Source organism: Cryptomeria japonica, chromosome 11 (assembly GCF_030272615.1).
Source record: "Cryptomeria japonica chromosome 11, Sugi_1.0, whole genome shotgun sequence".
NCBI classification, from domain to species: Eukaryota; Viridiplantae; Streptophyta; class Pinopsida; order Cupressales; family Cupressaceae; genus Cryptomeria; species Cryptomeria japonica.
The window spans coordinates 173,326,026-173,333,793 of record NC_081415.1 but is presented as its reverse complement, the minus strand read 5'-3'; positions in this window follow the sequence as shown (position 1 = coordinate 173,333,793).

Sequence of the window (7,768 nt, the reverse complement as noted above, 5' to 3'; positions counted from 1 at the left end):
AAGCCTAATGCACAGATAATTTTTAAGGTACAGATATTGAGTCCAGCTCCTCTATCTATTAATACTCTTTTAACTCGATGTTTCTAGACCAAGAATTTGATGTGGAGTGGAGTATTGTGTGGATGGCTTAATGAAATATTATGATCCTCAGAAAAGGTGAGTTTATGAGGCCCTATCATATGAGCTACCATGGTTTAAAATTTGTCAATATCTAGATCTTGAGGTACATTTGTTTCCAATAGTGCTTTCTCCAAGATGTCCTTGTGTTTTGGTGAAAGTTCGAACAACTCAAGTATAGATATTTGAGCAGGAGTTTTGCGTAGTTGACTAACTAGATCATATTGAATTTTGGGCATGGTGTTTGCTACTGATGTATGCCCTTTCAAGACATATTTTTGAGCTCTGGTGGTTACATTGATTGATTCATTTTCACGTTTGTCCTTGATTGTAATGACACTTACTTGATTATCATCTATTGATATATGATTGATGGTGTTATTGTATATGTGATTGATATGAGCTCCACATGTATCCTTTGATGTTGAAGCTCCATCCTTGTTGTAGTTTGGAAGAGGATTCTTAAAGGCCCCATGGTCATCATTTGTTTTGAGACCATCGACTATTAAATCACCTCTATCAATCATATCTTGAACATTGTTTTTTAGCCTCATGCAAACAACTATTAAATCACCTCTATCAATCATATCTTGAACATTGTTTTTTAGCCTCATGCAAACATTTGTTTGATGTCCTTTATTTCGATGAAAATCACAAAAGTGTGAGTCATTCCACCAAAGTGGTTTGACTTGTGGTTCGAAGTTGTTGATTGCTGGTAAGGAGATAATTTTGTTTGCCAGGAGTTCTCTGAGTGAAGACTCTAATGATTGTCCTAATGGTGTGTAAATGCATTTAGGAAAATTGTTGGTGTTGCCTCGTGAGTTTGTATTAGGTCCTCAATTTGTGTTGTTGTTTTGGGTATTGTTGGTGTTGTTTGTATTGGGATGTTTTGGATTGGTATTTGGTGCATAAGTGTTAGTGCCTTGGTTAGCACCCTTTGGATTCTTGGTAGCCTGAGGATTGCCTAATAAAGCTAATACTGGTTGCTTGGACTTTACGTCATTAGCCACATTTCCTCCTTCATTTCCAGTATTTTTATTTCTGGTCTAGAACTTGGATTTGTCTAAGTTGTTGTTGTTGTTCTGGTTATTGTAATGAGAGTTGGGTGAATTTGTTCCTTCTTTGAAGAATTTCAATGTTCCTTTCTTAACACATGCCTCCTCTACTTGGATGCCATTTTCAATGAATTTGGCAAGAGATGGTATGCATTGGAGCTTGAGTATGTAACTCATCTCGCTATTCAAATTGTCAATGAAAATTTCCATCTTTTCCTTTTCGGGAACATCTCGAGGATATCTCGAAACCATCTGTATCCAACGTTGAAGAAACACCATGAATGTTTCATTATTTTTCTATTTGGTATTGCAGACATCTAACATAGTGATTGCATGTTGAATGTTGTAGGAGTATTGAGTGATAAATTTTTTGACTAATTCATCAAAGGATCTAACAGGAGGTGTGATTTTGGATAGTCATTCCATTGTTTGTCCTCCCAAGCTTCTTGGGAATAACCTCATCAAATAGGTATCATCATAGGCAAATTCTAGGCTCATGGTACAAAATTCCTGAACATGATCATGAGAATCACTTTTCCCATCATATTTGTCAAATTTGAGAATGTTTGAATTTGGGGGAAAAGGTACCATGTTTAACATTCTGTCAAAAGGATAAGGACAAATTTCGTTTAAGGAATACCATACTGTTGATCCTTGTTGGATGTCCTGTATTTGCTTTTGTAGCATTTGCATTTGCTATGTGAGAGAAACCAAGGGTGAATTTTTTTTTCAAGGGAAGAGTTATTCCCTCTCGTTAGCCCTATTTCAAGTATGTGTGGGTTCTGGTATGTTTTGTTCAGGTATGTTTTGTTCAGGGTCACATGCTTCCTCCTCTCTTTGTCGTTCTTAATAAGCATAATGTTGAGACCTTGTCTTAAAGATGTTGGTATTGAAGTCTTCAGGGATCCTAACTCCTTTGCTAGTTAGCATGAGTAAGTATTTTTCTTCGTCTGCCTCCATGAGTTTCTCCACAAGTCTTTGAAATGAAGCACTTTCTTGACATTCTTGGAGGATTTCCTCAGAAATTTCCGTGTCTTCTAGATTTGGATATTCGAAAGGATTTGATAATCTTCGACCCATGTTGGACTCTGGTTGTGGTTCGCTTCACTTGTTTCATTGAGAGTGAGTGAAAATGGACATCTAGTAGAAACTTTCTGTGACAAAGGGGATGAATTCCTCTTTGATGTTTTTCTCGGGGGTTGGTGGTTCAAATTGAAGTATGTTGTAAGTGATGCAAACTTCTGGGAAGAAAGCTAGATTGATCTTTCCTCCATGATTTAAGCATTGGTTGAATGCCACTTTTTGGTAGAATGCTCTAGTTCTTAATGGTTCTTCATCAAATTCATTTGACTTATCTTGAAGATATAAGCACATATGACAAAGGAATGTTCGATGAGATTTGAAGATTTGGCTATTGATGTATAGAAATCTATTCCTTTTAGCAAGTTTTTGAGAACTAAGTTGTTGTTTCCTTAACTTAGTGTTGTGATGAATACTCTTTCTTCTCAGAATATGAGGATTAGTCATGCACAAGTGATCAATAGTTTCCTTTGATTTGTTTTGGATTAAGATACCCTATTTGGAAACTTAAGTCTACTTTTATCAAATGAAGGTTTAGACGCCCCCTCACAAAAAAGTGTGTCAAATGTTATGGAATAAGAGATTTCCAGAAATATGGAAAGTCGATTTGAGAACTTTAGTTTGAAACAAGTATGTTTTGGGGATGAAATCCATTTGATTAGAGGACCTTTTGATATGTGTAATGATGTTACCTGATTTTGATAGGAAAATGTGTTTATCCCTTAGCTAGTTTTGGACTTTAACAACTTTTGTTCTAAGAATATCTTGTTTCTATTGTTTTGGAATAGTTTTGATACTCTGATTTGAATTTCTACTTGATGGAGTTGATTGAGGATTGAAAATGGCTTCCTAAATTTTTTTTTTTTAAAATTCAAAAAAGTTTATGTTTGCTCTCTGTTTTCTCAGTTTTGACCATGCGCTAAGATAGAGACCCAATGCACTAACAAATGCTACCAATGCACTAGAGAATGATCTCAACATGCTAAGATGGCCTTTTCATGCGCTAACTCACACTGTTTAGTTTGGTCTGGAAAGTTATGCGCTAGTATGTCCTTCCTACACACTAACTATTGCGCTCAAAGCACTACTATTTGCTCCCAAAGCGCTAGGCTGTTGCTCCAAAGCACTGAGTTGTTTTCAAGACACGCTAAGTTTTGGCTATCAGATATTTAACTTGCTTATGCACTATTTTTCTAAACGGTTGTGCTATGTTGAAGCTTGGACATGATAAAAGATGGTTTGAAAGCGCTAAAATGTTGCTTCTATGTGCTAAACTGCCCTGTTTGTTTTGACTTGTTGGTTTTTCTAGGATTGTTAACTTTTTCTCAACTTTTATGGATGATTTTTTGAAGTATTAAATGCAAACACAACATGAAAAAGATAACCATTTTTACTTTTCTAAACAAAGAGTGTATATTCTACGAGGATGTGTTCAAATCCCTAGTGTTTTGACGGGTTTGGATACAGATAATGCAATTCAATCAGACTCTTTATTCAAGGGTCATCAACAATACCATAGCCCACTAGTCTCGATACTTCGTCAGCTCAAACAACCTTGTCACCCCCTAGGGGGCACCCATTTTTTTGACTTTTGTCAGAAATTAACTCCAAGTGAATTGCTTCACAATTGAGTAGTTATATTGGGAGATATATGGTGAGTAATCTTGGGGGTGGATTCTTCCCGACCCTTGTACTATGATATTGCCAATGTTTGGATACTGACTTGGCTCAAAGTTTCTAATGCTAAGGTTCGTAATCAGGCTTCCTATTTAGCCGCTAGTGATAAACTCCTTCAAGAGGCTTCCCAAACTTTAGAACAAAGGCTTTACGTATCGTACAGATAGTGGGGGAAGGATAATGGTTGCACGCAACCATTGAAAGGGACTTTTGTCACCCTCCACTTTTGATTATAGTGGGTTGGAACACTTGGCATTAAAGTCATTTCCCACTTAGGTCGTTCCCCTCACACCGGCCAGAGAATGTCTTTAAGAGTTTTTAGCTCCTTGGGAGGGCATGCCTGCTAAAGGATTTATTACTTGAAATACTGAAAGCGTAAGACTGGTTTGGCTTTTTCATCACCCAATTAAGGGGAGAGCATATACCTTCCACTTTTGAGACAAGGCACACAAGTGTTCTTTCTATCCTTTCATTGCAATGATTTGCTAAAGTCTATTTGGAGATGTTGCTCCAAAAAAGCATGGTGTTTATTTTATTTCCCAAATCAATGATTTTCTAAGCTAGTAAAAAAAATCCTGGTCAACAAAGCAAAGAGTTCGATTTGGTCAACAAAAATAAATCGATAAAGGGAAAGAATTTCCCTCTTTTTGTCTACTTTGAAACAAAACTTTTGAAATATGAGGTTCATTATCTTGCAAAAATTTCAAGTGAATCCTTTTAGACACCAAAGGATGGTGAGGTTATTTTTAAAGTACTTTGCAAAAATAAAGTAGTTGGTTCTTTTTATAGCTCCAAAATGAAGTGTTTTTCTCCTAAGATAGCAAGAAATGGTTTTGTTGTTGTTCTTTTTAGGTACCCAAAGTGAAATGTGAGTTCAATTTTATCTAACAAGAAAATGAAGGAAATTTTAACTTAACTAACTTATCAAAGTTAGCAAAACTAAATCACTTCAATCCTAACTTAGGTAAAACAAACTCCCCACCCTGAAAATAAACCGCTAGTCCCCTGCAGTAAAGCTAGTTAGCAAAAAAATCTGTTTTGTGGACTTCTACAAGTCTATTTTAGGTTTCTGTTACAATTTATTTTCTACCTGTGTCTGTCATGCACTAGAGAATGGACTTGATGCGCTATAGAAAACCTATGATGCGCTACTAAAAATCCTTGATGTGCTAAATTGTTAGCTGGATGCACTAAGCTGTTTAATTTAGGCACTGAAATCTACAAGAAACAGTAAAATGGTTATATGCTAAAGTTAGGTTCCTACACACTAATAGGTGGTTTCAATGCAATAAACAGGAAGTTTGATGCGCTGAAGTATCGATCAGATGCGCTAGACGATGCCTGCTACATGCAGATTCTCGTTTCCCGTGTACCTACAGAGTTAGTCCTACATAAAAAATGATTTGATAAATGGGGTTGAGCCCCACGATGGGCACCAAAAATGTGTGCGAGAAAAGCAGTGCAACGAAACAAAATTTACAAAATTCAATGACTTGCCCACACACCAATGGGACTCTTGGTGTAAGTTATGGAGCTATGTGGAATATCTCAACTTCCCAAGGGGTGTTCCATTGTTCTCTATCTCACAAGACCCCTCAAGACAATGCCTTTTCTCTCATATCACTGAGGAAAGTGACTTAGGGATGACAATCATGAGAATGAGGGATGCTTTTGATCAATCTTAGCATGAATGCATCCTATCTATGCACGATTTAACAAATGAACTAAACTAGTGATGATAAGATGAAAAGATTAGTGAAATACTCTCCTAACATGATATAGTAGTCTATATGATTAACTAAGATGATAGAGATGCTTCTAAATTGCATATTCGATGTATTCCTATTTCAAAGAGAGATTAAATGCTTGCTAAAAATGAGTATAAGTGTGATGTTAAAAACTTGGATTCATAGAGCGAGGGAATGAGGTCTCTATTTATAGGAAAAATAGGGAAATGGATGGTCAAGATTGGATGAGCTTATCAAGGGTCAGGATTGAAAGATATCAATCCATGTTTACAATTCTCACCAATGAAATGGTGACAATTGTCAACATAAGACTTCTTGAGAGGAGATGTAAGAAGCATTAAATGCTTGAGAAGACCTCATGGTTACCTTAGAAGGTAAGGGTTAAGGTTAGGTTAAGATTACCCATTGGACAAAGCTTTTACCCAAAGGATAAACTCTTGTGGAAGGGTTAAAAGGGATAACCATGGTCAAAGTGATGAATGCTTGATGAGACCCCTAGGTTATATGAGGGTTGAGTTAGGCAAAAAGTCTCTAACCATGCCACAAAGGGTTAGTTAACCATTAATGGTTTGGAAGACTTTGGGGACAAATTACATAAGAGTCCTTCCAAATTTGGGGGTATTCAACAAGTTAGCTTGTTGAAGGCATAAAGACTTTAATGTCTTTGGAAGACTTTACTCCAACTTTGAGAAGTGTCATCCTCAAATTTAGGGAAAGGGGATAATTGAATGGTTTAGGCTAATTGATGAGGATTAGATAGGTTCTATAAGAATTTAGAAAGGGGGTTTAGGAGGCAAGTGGGAGATGTAGGAAAATGCAAGTGGGTGGGGGATAATAGAATTAATTAAAATAAATTTATTTATTTCAATTGTGGTTGCAAGTGGAGGATTTAAATAAATTAGATTTATTTATTTAGAGTGAACAATTTAATTAAATGTAAATTAAATTAAAAGTAGAGAGAAGGGATTTAATTAAATAAAATGATTTATTCAATTAAATTATGTGAAAGGCTTAAGTGAATTTAAATAAATAAATTGAATAATTTATTTAATCAAAATAGAGGAATGTGAGTGACTTAATTAAATTAGATTTAACTAAATAGAGGAATGAGAATAAAATGAACATTAAATATTCATTTAGGAATGTGGTCATTTTTATACATCTACACTAGCTTATGAATTTTAAAGACTTGACAATTGACCGATAGAAAATAGAATTAGGAAAATAAAAAGATTTCAACACAATAGGAAATAGTAAGGATTAATAAAAGATTTTATATAAAGACGTAGGTAGAGATCTAATTATAATAAATTTCTCAAATGATTCCAAATGAACCAAAATATAATGAATAGAATTTTAATTTATATTTTTTAAATATAATTTACTTTGTTCTTCTCATGTACAAGGAATAGATTACAATGATTTTGAGTCCCTAAGGAATACATTACTATATTGTTGAAATCAATTGTTTCCACAAAATACTTCACCTTTTCTAACAATGAGATAAAAACATAGTTGATGTGCTTAACCATGTAACCATGAAGTGTAATCTCCTCTAGTGTTCTTCAATATAAGAACTCTTGACCCTATATGAAGTACCAAGCAATATAGAATTGACAGTGGAATGGAATATGGTGCAACAAGATATATCTAACATAAATTTTATGTAAAAAAAATTATATGTTCTACTATCATCATATGGTCCAAAAGGTAACAAACATAATCATTTAATTGCAACTAATGATAAAAAAAACTTTGGCCAAAGCAACTTTTTAGATAACTATTGAAAGATTTAGAGTGTAAATCTACCCTTTACTGTTTCTCTATATACCACACCCATTGTGAATTAACAACTATTCTAAAGAAAAAGCAGTCTAACTATAATTACGATTCATTGCTCAAAATAATTTGCTCCATGATAGTTTGCTTAAAAAATATACTTATTATTCTAAGCTTTATTGGAAGTCAAATAAATCTATTTCTCATTTAAGTAAGAAAACATATTAAGTTGTCACAATTCCCACAGCATTCCTATTTATTCTAAGGATCGTTAATCAAGATTTGATTCTTTTGATAAAAACAGTTAATAAT